The following is a 12,475-nucleotide window of genomic DNA, read 5'->3' on the forward strand; positions in this document are numbered from 1 at the left end:
AACTAAACAAAATGAACAAAAACCTCTCCTTGAAAGAGCAAAAATTAAGTTGGAAATTTTATTTTTGCAAAGCAACTGTAGCATTATCTCTAGAATGGCTATTGGTAGTTTTTGTCTTAGTCATTTTTATTGCCAAAGTTATATCTAGAATAAGATGTTTTAGGAGGGAAGGAAATAAGTGAATATTCCCAAAATGGTGAGTAACAATTAGCATCTACAACTCAAGGTCTACAAAACCATCAGCCTACATTTGTGGTAGTTAATTGTCAAGGGCTTAATCCCAATGGTCTTGTGAGAAAGTGGTAACTCCAAGACAGTGGAGTCTTGTTTAAGCCAAGTATCAAGATTGAGAAATATCTGACCAGAGGTAATGAGCACTCTGGATCCTGGTTCTCTGTTCTAGCTAGCAGACTAAGTTATCTTCCCTGACACTCAGAACAAAACATAACAACCAAGTAAGAGAAATCTTCCAGTATACCAAACTGAGATACCTCAATTACTTAGCAGGCTTGACCCTGAAAAGCTCTTGGGGTAGTTCACAAACCTCCTCATTCAGACTAAGGAGAAAGAATGAGGAGAATAAGAAGTAGATTATCGAAATGGTATATGGAGATTTACAGAGTAGATTTGGTCACCTATGTTCATGCCATATACAGAAACCAGACTATTTATAAAAATTAAAAATGAGATTTAAAAGACAACAAATATTATTTCTTAAATAGTTTCAACTTTTTGATTTGGGGGGGTACATGTGCAAGTTTGTCACATGGGTACATTCTCTGGTGCTGAGGCTTAGGACACAACTGATCCCATCACCGAGGTTGCACATAGTATCCAATAGTTTTTCAACCTTTATTCCCTTCCCTTTCTCCCTCTTCTAGTAGTCCTCAGTGTCTATTGTTTCCATGTTTATGCCCATGATTACCCAACGTTTAGCCCCCACTTATAAGTGAGAATATGTAGTATCTGATTTCTTTTCCCTATGTTAATTCGCTTAGAATAGTAGCCTCCAGCTGCTTCCATGTTACTGCAAAGGACATAATTTTGTTCTTCTTCATGGCTGTGTAGTTGAATATAATTTTTTTAAAGTTCCATATGGAGCTAACAACTGAATTCACTGTACTCTTGTAACGATCCAAAGAAAAATATTTCAAATAAATATAGTTCATTATATATTAAGATTTATGTAATTCTGACATATTATTCATTTATAACATAGAAGTGGTACTATTTATCATCCTAACAAAATAATATTTTTAAAGGAAAAAACATTAACATAAAACCATAATCCTATGATCCCCAAATTTTAACTTTTTTTCCATATCTATTTTAGAGGGTTTTAATATTAGTGCATAACTTATTTTGTTTTACTTTTTTAAAAACCTAATGTCATATTGGAAGCATTTTCCTATGGTGTTGTAGTCTTCCTAATTAAAATTGTAATGGCTACATATTATTCCTTGGAGTTGGTATGCCATATGTTATTTATGTTGGGTATTTAGCTTATTTCTGATTCTTATAATTAGTAGTAGTAAAGAAGTAAGCAAAAATGAAGTTATTTCTCTGGTTAATTTAGTGAAACACACTCCATTATTCTGTCTTTCCCAGTGAATGCCACTGAAATTCCCATACAGTATGTACGAAAGAACTATCTGAGATTCTGCAAAGTAAATGGTAGCAGGTGAATTGTGAAAGAAAACTAAAATCTGAAGTACAGCCAATCCTCCAGAGTATTTGGCTTATTATTTTTCTTCTGTATCCCTTATCATGGACTAACAGGCAGTATAAAGTCCAAAACTGTGTAATGAATATTGACAAAAAGAACTCCAAGAGAAGCCCTACTTTTTTCAACCAAGGACAGGAAGGAGAATACCTATAGAGACAGAGGAAGCAGGAAAAATTTTCTGTTGTTTTGATTTTTATTTCTTTCTGACTCCAGCCTCAAGGCAAATCCATTCTCTAAGGTGTAAAATCTTCATGGTGACAACAGCAATGGTAGCTAAGCAGGAAACTAAAATTCTGAAAGGAGGTTTTTCTTTTTTCAATTTGAGCAAAGGAGTTCTAGTCTGAAGAATATGAGTGGAAACTATAAAAACTGAATTTTTTAAAAAAGAAAACCATAGATTTTCAAATCCAACTTGAGGGATATTATACAAAATGCCCAATAACACTCCTCAAAACTGTCAAGGTCATCAAAAGCAAAGAAAGTCTAAGAGTCTGTCAAAGTCAGCTTTTGGAGAAGTGACATTGAATTTAATGAGGATGGGATCTTGGAACAGAAAAAGACGTTACATTAAAAAAAGAAAATCTGATAAAGGGATCACATATGCAGGTTTTTCTTTTCTCTTACTAGTATGTTTTCCATGGCTTAGCTTGGAGGCAGGCCCAGTTCCAGGAAGTGCATGACATAGTGAGGAGAATAAAAAGCCCTGGATTTTTAACCAGAGGACCAAAAAGTGTGTCCCTTGAATCTGGAGAGTGCCAAGGTAACCACAAAGAGAAAGGAGTTTAAGGAAGGGATGCCATGAATTTGCTTGTGAATTTGTGAGTTTACTCTCAAGATGTACATGTGTGGATCCATCCCTAAAAAACACACAAAAGACATTGACAACTGAATTACAAAGTAGAATACTGCCTGGGTTCCAGACTGGATCCTGAGTGATGTACACATGGAAGAAATCTGAATAGCATTGCAAACGCTTTGAAAATTAAAATGACATTGGAATCACAGTCCACCAAATTGGGTTGGAAATTAGGAACTAAAGTCTGCAAAACAAACAAAAACTTATTAGCATTCTAAGAATTAGAACAAGACCTAAAATTTTATAATATATTTTAAATGTCCTGTCTACAATTAAAAAGTACTCAGCATATAAAGAACTAAGAAAATCTCAACCACTCACACTAAAAAGCAATCAACATGGCACATGTGTACATATGTAACAAACCTGCACATTGTGCACATGTACCCTAAAACTTAAAGTATAATGATAAAAAATAAATAAAAAGCAATCAAAATATGCCAACTCTAAGATGACCTAGATTTTACAATTACCAGAAAAATATTTAAGTAGTGATTATGACGAAGTAGAGAATAACACTCTGGAAATAAATGGAAAGATAGAAAGTCTTAGCAGAGAAATAGAAGCTATAAAATAGAATAAAGTAGAAATTTTAGACCTGAAAAATACAACAACTAAAACAAAACATTCACTGAAAGCACTCACATTAGAGATAACAGATAAATGTGTTAGTGAACTTAAAGATAGAGCAATATAAATCACCCAATCTGAAGAAAAAAGAGAAAAGTAAGCAGAGGCTCAGGTAATGTGGGACAATAGCAAAAGGTCTAAAATTTGTGTATCAGAGTTCCACAAGGGAAAAGAAAAGAGCAATGAGAAAAAATATATATCTGAATAAATAATGGCTGAAAACATCCCAAAATTGGTGGAAGACCTAAGCTTACAGATCCAATGAGCTCAGCCGAATATCAAATGAATAAACTTAAAAAATCGACATCCAGAAACATTATAATCAAATGGCTAAAAACCAAAGGTAAAGAAAAAATATTGAAAGCAGTCAGAGAAAAAAGATGCATTTCTTATGGGGTAACAAAAATTCAAAAGACTTCAAATTTCTCATCAGAAATCATGGAGGCAATGCAATATCATTAAAGTTATTAAATACTTGTCAACCTAGAATTCTATATTCAGTGAAAGTAAGCTTTAGGAATGAAGCTGAAATAAAGACATTCTCAGAAGAATGTCTAATAAAAGAATTATCACCAGAAGACTGGCTCTAAAAGAAATGATATAAAAAAATTCTTCACAGATAAGAAAAATAATTCCAGGGAGTAACTTGGGACATCAGGGATGGAAAAAAAGCAACAAAAATAAAAATATCTGTGTTAATATAATAAACTATTTTTCTGTTTTTAAGTTTATTAAAATATGTACTTTTTCTAGGTTTTTGAGGAACCTCCATACTGTTTTCCATGGTGGCTGCACTAATTTACATACCCACTAACAGTGTACAAGGTATATACAATGGACTATTATTCAGTCTGTTTTCATATTTTCACCAGCATCTATTTTGTTTGTCTTTTTGACAAAGTCCATTTTAACTAGAATGGGATAATAACTCATTGTATTTTTTATTTGTCATACCCTGATGATTACTAATGTTGAGAATGTTTTCATACACTTTTTGGCCATTTGTATGTCTTCTTTTAAGAAAATGTTTTTCAGATCTTTTGCCCATTTGATTTGTCCAAATTGATGACATGAATCACATAATTCTGGTTATTAATCATTATCAGATGAATAATTTGAAAATATTTTCTTGTAATCTGTAAGTTGTCTATTCACTTTATTGATTGCTTTCTTTGCTTCTCAGAAGCTTTTTAGCTTGATAAAATTCCACAAGTTTCTGTTTGTTTCTGTTGCCTGTGCTTTCAAGATTTTATGTGAAAAATCTTTGCCCAGACCAAACGTACTGAAGTGGTCTCTCAAAGTTTTCTCTCAGTAGTTTCATAGTTTCAGGTCTTCGGTTTAAGTATTTAATCCATTTTGATTTGATGTTTGTATATGGTGAGAGATAGATGTCTAATTTAATTCTTCTCTATATGCTTATTCAATTTTCATAGCACCATTTATTGAAGAGACTACTTTCCCCAATATATGTTCTTGGCACCTTTGTGAAAAGCCAGTTGGCTGTAAGTACGTAGATTTATTTCTTGGTTCTCTATTTTGTTCCATTGGATTATGTGTCTGTTTTTATGCCAGTACCATGATGTTTTGATTACTGTAGGTTTGTAGTATATGTTAAAGTCAGATAGTGTGATGCTTTCAGCTTAGTTCATTTTATTCAGGATTACTTTGGCTATTCAGAGTCTTTTTTGGTTCTCTACGAATTTTTTATTTTTTTTTCTTTTTCTATGAAGAATGTCATTGGTATTTTGATGGAGATTGTGTTGAATTTGTAAATTGCATTGGATAGTATGGCCATTTAAAAAATATTGTTTCAATCCATGAACATGGGATATCTTTTCATTTCTGTGTTCTCTTCAATTTATTATATCAATGTTTTATAATTTTTCTGCCAAAAATCTTTAACTTATTTGGTTAGATTCATTTCTGCTTTATTTATTTATTTATTTATTTATTTATTTTTAAGATGGAGTCTCATGCTGTTGCCTAGGCTTGGGTGCAGTGGTGCAATCTCAGCTCACTGCAATGTCTGCCTCCTGGGTTCAAGTGATTTTCCTGCCTCAGCCTCCTGAGTAGCTGGGATTACCAGCAAACACCACCACGCCTGGCTAATTTTTGTATTTTTAGTAAAGACAGGGCTTCACCATGTTGGCCAGGCTGGTCTCAAACTCCTGGCCTCAAGTGATCCACCAGCCTCGGCCTCACAAAGTGCTGGGATTACAGGCTTGCACCACTGCACCCAGCCAATTTATGGGTATTTTTTATTTATGTAGTTATTATAAATGGGATTTGGTTTTTGGTTTCTTTTTCAATATGTTAAGGATCAATATGTTAAAGATATATCAGAACTCTCATATTTGTTGCAGCACTATTCACAAAGCCAAGATATAAAATCAACCTAAATGTCCATCAATTAATGAATAAAGAAAATGTGGTATATATACACAATGGAATGTTATTGGGCCACAAAATAAAGAATGAAATCCTGTCATTTGCAGCAACATGGATGAAACTAGAGGTCATTATGTTAAGTGAAGTAAGGCACATAAAGACAAATATCACATATTCTTTCTCATATGTGAGAACTAAAAAAAGTGTATCTCGTGGAGGTAGAGAGTAGACTGATGGTTACCAAAGTCTGAGAAGGATTTGGACAGGTGGCGGAGTGAGGGAAGATGAAGAGAGGGTACAAAAATACAGTTAGATAGAAGAAATAAGATCTAGTGTTTGGTAGATCAATAGGGTGGCTATAATTAACAATAATTTATTTTATATTTCAAAATAGCTAGAAGAATTCAAATGTTCCCAACACAAGGAAAAGATAAGTGTTTGAGGTGATGAATATCCCAGTTACTCTGGTTAGATCATTACATCTTATATACTGGTGAGGGCTTTAGGCTGCTTTCACTCTTGGTGGAAGGCCAAGAGGAACTACCATGCAGAGATCACATGGTGAGAACAGAGAGAGAGAGCAGGGGGAGGTGCCAGGCTCTTTTCAACAACCAGCTCTCAGGGAACTATCCCAGGCACTAGTGTAGCAAGAATCCATTCATTACCACGAGGATGACACAAAACCATTAATGAGAGATTTTCCCACATTACATAAACACCTCCCATTAGGCTCTATCTCTAACACTGGAGATCACATTTCAACATGAGACTTAGCAGGGTCAAAAAAACATATATCCAAACCATAGCAGTGACCTTTTGAGACTGGCTTATTTTTTTACCCAGCATAATGCCTTTGAGATTTGTCCAAGTTGTTGTACGTATGCATAATTCATTTTTTTATTGCTGAGTGGTATTCTATTGTATGAATGTACCACAGTTGTTTATTTACTCACACATTGAAGGGCAGTATATTTACGCTTAACTTTTGCAGTCTGCTCAGAATTAAGATTTTACCACTTCGAATGCAATGTAGAAACCTCACCAACATATGAGTCTATATATCCTTCCTCTTTATGTTTCAGTTTTCATATATATTACGTATATATAATTCAAAACTCCACCGAATCATGTTATCATTTTTCCTTTCAATAATCATACATATTTTTATTGATACATAAAGGTTGTGTGTGTATATTTGGTAATACATGTGATCTCTGCATGCTGTCACTTTTTTGCCTTCCACTATGAGTGGAAGCATCCAGAAGCCCTCACTAAAAGCAAATGTCATGTCCATGATTCTTACACAGCCTGCAGAATCATGAGCCAAATAATCCTCTTTTCATTATACATTACCCAGCCTCAAGTATTGCCTTACAGCTGCATAAAAACTGATTAAGATGGTTACATACAGTATTATCCATTTACATAACACTCTTGAAATGACAAAATTATAGAGATAGAGGACAACTCAGTCATTCCCACATGGTGGCAATGGGGGGAAGGGTTGGGTGTGATTGTAAAGAGGTAACACAAAGGAGATCTTTACATTGATGAAATATTGAGTGCAATGATGTTTACACTAATCTACACATAATAAAATGACACAGAACTATATACATATATATGTGTTCTATCAATATCAAATTATTGGTTTTGATATTGTACTATAATTATGTAAGATGTAAACATTAGAGAGAACTGGATGAAGGGTACAGTCATTCTTGAAGAAACGTATCTTTGGAAGTGAATGTCTATCATAGTTTCAACATACACACACACATATAGGAAATCTAAAAAATATAAAATTAACATTAAATACATTAAAATATTGGGAGATCTGGCAAGATGGCCTAATAGGAGCAGCTCTGGTCTGCAACTCCCAATAAAACAAATGCGGAAGGCAGGTGACTTCTGCATTTCCAACAGAGGTACCCTGTTCATCTCATTGGGACTAGTTAGGCAATGGCTGCAGCCCAGGGAGGGTGAGCAGAAGCAGGGTGAGGTAACTTCATCTGGGAAGGGCAAGGAGTGGGGGGTCCTCTCTCCCCCAGCCAAGGGAAGCCATGAGGGACTGTCCTATCCAGTCCAGATACTACGCTTTTCCAAAGGATTTTGCAATCTGCATACCAGGAGATTCCCTCATGTGCCTACACCACCAAGGCCTTGGGTTTCAAGCAAAAAACTGGGTGGCTGTTTGGGCAGACACCGAGATAGCTGCAGGAGTATTTTATCATACCCCAGTGGTGCCTGGAACCCCAGTGAGACAGAACCGTTCACTCCACTGGAAAGAGGGCTGAAGCCAGGGAGCCAAGGGGTCTCGCTCAACGGGTCCCATTCCCATGGATACCAGCAAGCTAAGAACCACTGGCTTGAAATTCTCACTGCCAGCACAACAGTCTGAAGTTGACCTGGGATGATTGAACTTGGTGTGGGGAGGGACATCCACCATTACTGAGTCTTGAGTAGGTGGTTTTTCTCTGACAGTGCTAAGGAGGCCTGGAAGTTGGAAAAGGGTGGAACACAATACAGTGTGGCAAAGCAGCTGTGGCCAGACTGCGTCTCTAGATTCCTCCTCACTGGGCAGGGCATCTCTGAAAGAAAGGCAGCAGACCCAGTCAGAGGCTTATAGATAAAACCCCCTGTCTCCCTTGGACAGAGCACCTGGAGAGAGGGATGGCTGTGGGCGCAGCTTCAGAGGACTTAAACGTTCCTGCCTGCTGGCTCTGAAGACAGCAGCTGCTCCTGAGGAGGAGGGTTATCCCAGCACAGTGCTCCAGCTCTGCTAAAGAACAGACTGCCTCCTCAAGTGGGTCCCTGACCCCTGGGCCTCCTGACTAGGAGAGGCATCCTAACAGGGGTTGACAGACACCTCATACAGGGGAGCTCCAGCTGGTATCATGCCGGTGCTGTTCTGGGAGGAAGCTTCTGGAGGAAAGAGCAGGCAGCAATCTTTGCTGTTCTGCAGCCTCTGTTGGTGATTCCTAGGCAAACAGGGTCTGGAGTGGACCTCCAGCAAACTGCAGCAGACCTGCAGAAGAGAGGTCTGTTAGAACAAAAACTAAAAAACAGAAAGAAATAACATGAACATCAACAAAAATACCCTTCCACAAAAACCCCATCTTTGAGGTCATCAGCCTCAAAGATCAAAAGTAAATAAACCCATGAAGATGAGGAAAAATGAGCACAAAAATGCTGAAAATGCCAAAAACCAGAATGCATCCTCTCTTCCAAATAATCGCAACTCCTCTCTAGCAAGGGCAAAAAATGAAATGGAGAATGAGTTTGATGAATTCACAGAAGTAGGATTCAGAAAGTGGATAATAACAAACTCCTCTGAGCTAAAGGAGCATGTTCTAACCCAATGGAAGGAAGCTAAGAACCTTAACAAAAAGTTACAAGAACTGCTAACTAGAATAAGCAGTTTAGAGAAGAATATAAATGACCTGATGGAGCTGAAAAACACAGCACAAGAACTTCATGAAACGTACACAATCAATAATAGCCAAATCGGAAGAAAGGTTATTAGAGATTGAAAATCAACTTAATGAAACAAAGCATGAAGACAAAATTAGAGAAAAAAGAGAATGAAAAGGAATGAACAAAACCTCCGACAAATATGGAACTGTTTGAAAAGGCCAAAACTACATTTGGTTGGTGTACCTGAAAGTGACAGGGAGAATGGAACCATGTTAGAAAACACACTTCAGGATATTATCCCAGAGAACTTCCCCAACCTAGCAAGACAGGCCAATATTAAAATTCAGGAAATACAGAAGACACCAGTAAGATACTCCTCTAGGAAAGTAACCCCAAGATAAATAATTTTCAGATTCTCCAAGGTTAAAACAAAGGAAAAAATGTTAAGTTCAGCCAGAGAGAATGGTCAGGTTACCTACAAAGGGAAGCCCATCAGACTAAGAGCGGATCTCTCTGCAGAAACCCCACAAGCCGGAAGAGAGTGAGGGCCAATATTCAACATTCTTAAAAAAAAAAAAAAAAAAAAAAACAGAATTTTCAACCCAGAATTTCATATCCAGCCAAACTAAGCTTCAAAAGTAAAACAGACCTTTACAGAAAAGCAAATGCTAAGGGATTTTGTCACCATCAGGCCTGCCTTACATGAGCTCCTGAAAAAAGCACTAAATATGAAAAGGAAAAGCCAGTACCAGCCACTGCAAAAACACACCAAAATATAAAGACCAACCACACAGTGAAGAAATTGCATCAATTAATGTGCAAAATAACTAGCTAGCCTCATGATGATAGCATCAAATTCACACAAAACAATATTCACCTTGAATGTAAATGGGCTCCATCAATACCTGGTTTATTGAGAGTTTTTAGCATGAAGGGCTGTTGAAGTTTCTCGAAGGCCTTTTCTGCACCTACTGAGATAATCATGTGGTTTTTGTCGTTGGTTCTGTTTATGTGAGGGATTACATTTATTGATTTGCATATGTTGAACCAGCCTTGCATCTCAGGGATGAAGAAGACTTGATAGTGTTGGATAAGATTTTTGATGGGCAGCTGCATTTGGTTTGCCAGTATTATACTGAGGATTTCTGCATGATGTTCATCAGTGATATTGACCTAAAATTTTCTTTTTTTGTTCTGTCTCTACCAAGCTTTGGTATCAGGATGATGCTAGACTCATAAAATGCATTAGGGAGGGTTCCCTCTTTTTCTATTGATTGAAATAGTTTCACAAGGAACGGTACCAACTGCTTTTTGTACCTCTGGTGGAATTTGGCTGTGAAGTCATTTGTTCCTGGGCTTTTTTTGGTTGGTAGGCTATTAATACTGCCTCAATTTCAGAATCTGTTATTGGTCTATTCAGAGATTCAACTTCTTCCTGGTTTAGTCTTGAGAGGCAGTATGTGTTCAGGAATTTATCCATTTTGTCTCTATTTTCTAGTTTATGTGTGTAGAGATGTTTATAGTATTCTCTGATGGTAGTTTGTATTTCTGTGGGATCAGTGAGGTGATATCCCCTTTATCATTTTTATTGTGTCTCAAAATAATAAGAGCTATTTATGAAAAACCCACAGCCAATATCATACTGAATGGGTAAAAACTGGAAGCATTACCTTTGAAAACTGGCAAAAGACAAGGATGCCCTCTCTCACCACTCCTATTCAACGTAGTGTTGGAAGTTCTGGCTAGGGCAATCAGGCAAGAGGAAGAAAAAAAAGGGTATTCAATTAGGAAAATAGGAAGTCAAATTATCTGTTTGCAGATGACATGATTGCATATTTACAAAATCCCCGTCATCTCAGCCCAAAATCTCCTTAAGCTGATAAGCAAATTCAGCAAAGTCTCAGGATACAAAATCAATGTGCAGGTGGGAATTGAACAATGAGAACACATGGACACAGGAAGAGGAACATCACACACCGGTGACTGTTGTGGGGTTGGGGGAGGGGGGGAGGGATAGCATTAGGAGATATACCAAATGCTAAATGACGAGTTAATGGGTGCAGCACACCAACATGGCACATGTATACATATGTAACAAACCTGCACATTGTGCACATGTATCCTAAAACTTAAAGTATAATAATAATAAAAAAACACAAGCATTCATATACACAAATAATAGAGAAACAGAGAGCCAAATCACGAGTGAACTCCCATTCACAATTACTAAAAAGAGAATAAAATACCTAGGAATCCAACTTACAAGGGACGTGAAGGACCTCTTCAAGGAGAACTACAAACCACTGCTCAACGAAATAAAAGAGGACACAAACAAATGGAAGAACATTTCATGTGCATGGATAGGAAGAATCAATATCACGAAAATGGCCATACTGCCCAAAGTAATTTATAGATTCAATGCTATCCCCATCAAGCTACCACTGACTTTCTTCAAAGAATTAGAAAAAATTACTTTAAAGTTTGTATGGAACCAAAACAGAGCCTGCATAGCCAAGACAATCCTAAGCAAAAGGAACAAAGCTGGAGGCATCATGCTACCTGACTTCAAACTATACTACAAGGCTACAGTAACCAAAACAACATGGTACTGATACCAAAACAGATATATAGACCAATGGAAGAGAACAGAGGCCTCAGAAATAATGCCACATATCTACAACCATCTGATCTTTGACACACCTGACAAAAAAAGAAATGGGGAAAGGATTGCTTATTTAATTAATGATGCTGGGAAAACTGGCTAGCCATATGTAGAAACCTGAAACTGGATCCCTTCCTTACATGCTATACAAAAATTAACTCAAGATGGATTAAAGACTTAAATGTAAGACCTAACACTATAAAACCCCTAGAAGAAAACCTAGGCAATACCATTCAGGACATAGGCATGGGCAAAGACTTCATGACTGAAACACCAAAAGCAATGGGAACAAAAACCAAAATTGACAAATGGGATCTAATTAAACTAAACAACTTCTACTCAGCAAAAGAAACTATCATCAGACTGAACAGGCAACCTACAGAATGGGAGAAAATATTTGCAATCTACCCATCTGACAAAGGTCTAAGATCCAGAATCTACAAAGAACTTAAATTTACAAGAAAAAAACAAACAACCCCATCAAAAATTGGGCAAAGGATATGAACAAACACCTCTCAAAAGAAGAAATTTCTGCAGCCAACAGACATATGAAAAAAGGCACATCATTACTGGTCATCAGAGAAATGCATATGAAAACCACAATGAGATTCCATCTCACACTAGTTAGAATGGCAATCATTAAAAAGTCAGGAAACAACAGATGCTAGAGAGGATGTGGAGAAATAGGAATGCTTTTACACTGTTTGTGGGAGTGTAAATTAATTCAACCATTGTGGAAGACAGTGTGTCAATTCCTCAAGGATCTAGAATAGAAATACCATTTGACCCAGCAATC

The 12,475-nt window shown here is 36.7% G+C and overlaps 1 pseudogene; it reads left to right on the forward strand.

The window, feature by feature from the left end:
• Positions 1-12,475, forward strand: part of LOC100436893 (polyadenylate-binding protein 2-like) — a 33,393-nt pseudogene that overhangs the window by 932 nt on the left and 19,986 nt on the right.

The sequence above is a fragment of the Pongo abelii genome, chromosome X, assembly GCF_028885655.2.
Source record: "Pongo abelii isolate AG06213 chromosome X, NHGRI_mPonAbe1-v2.0_pri, whole genome shotgun sequence".
NCBI classification, from domain to species: domain Eukaryota; kingdom Metazoa; phylum Chordata; class Mammalia; order Primates; family Hominidae; genus Pongo; species Pongo abelii.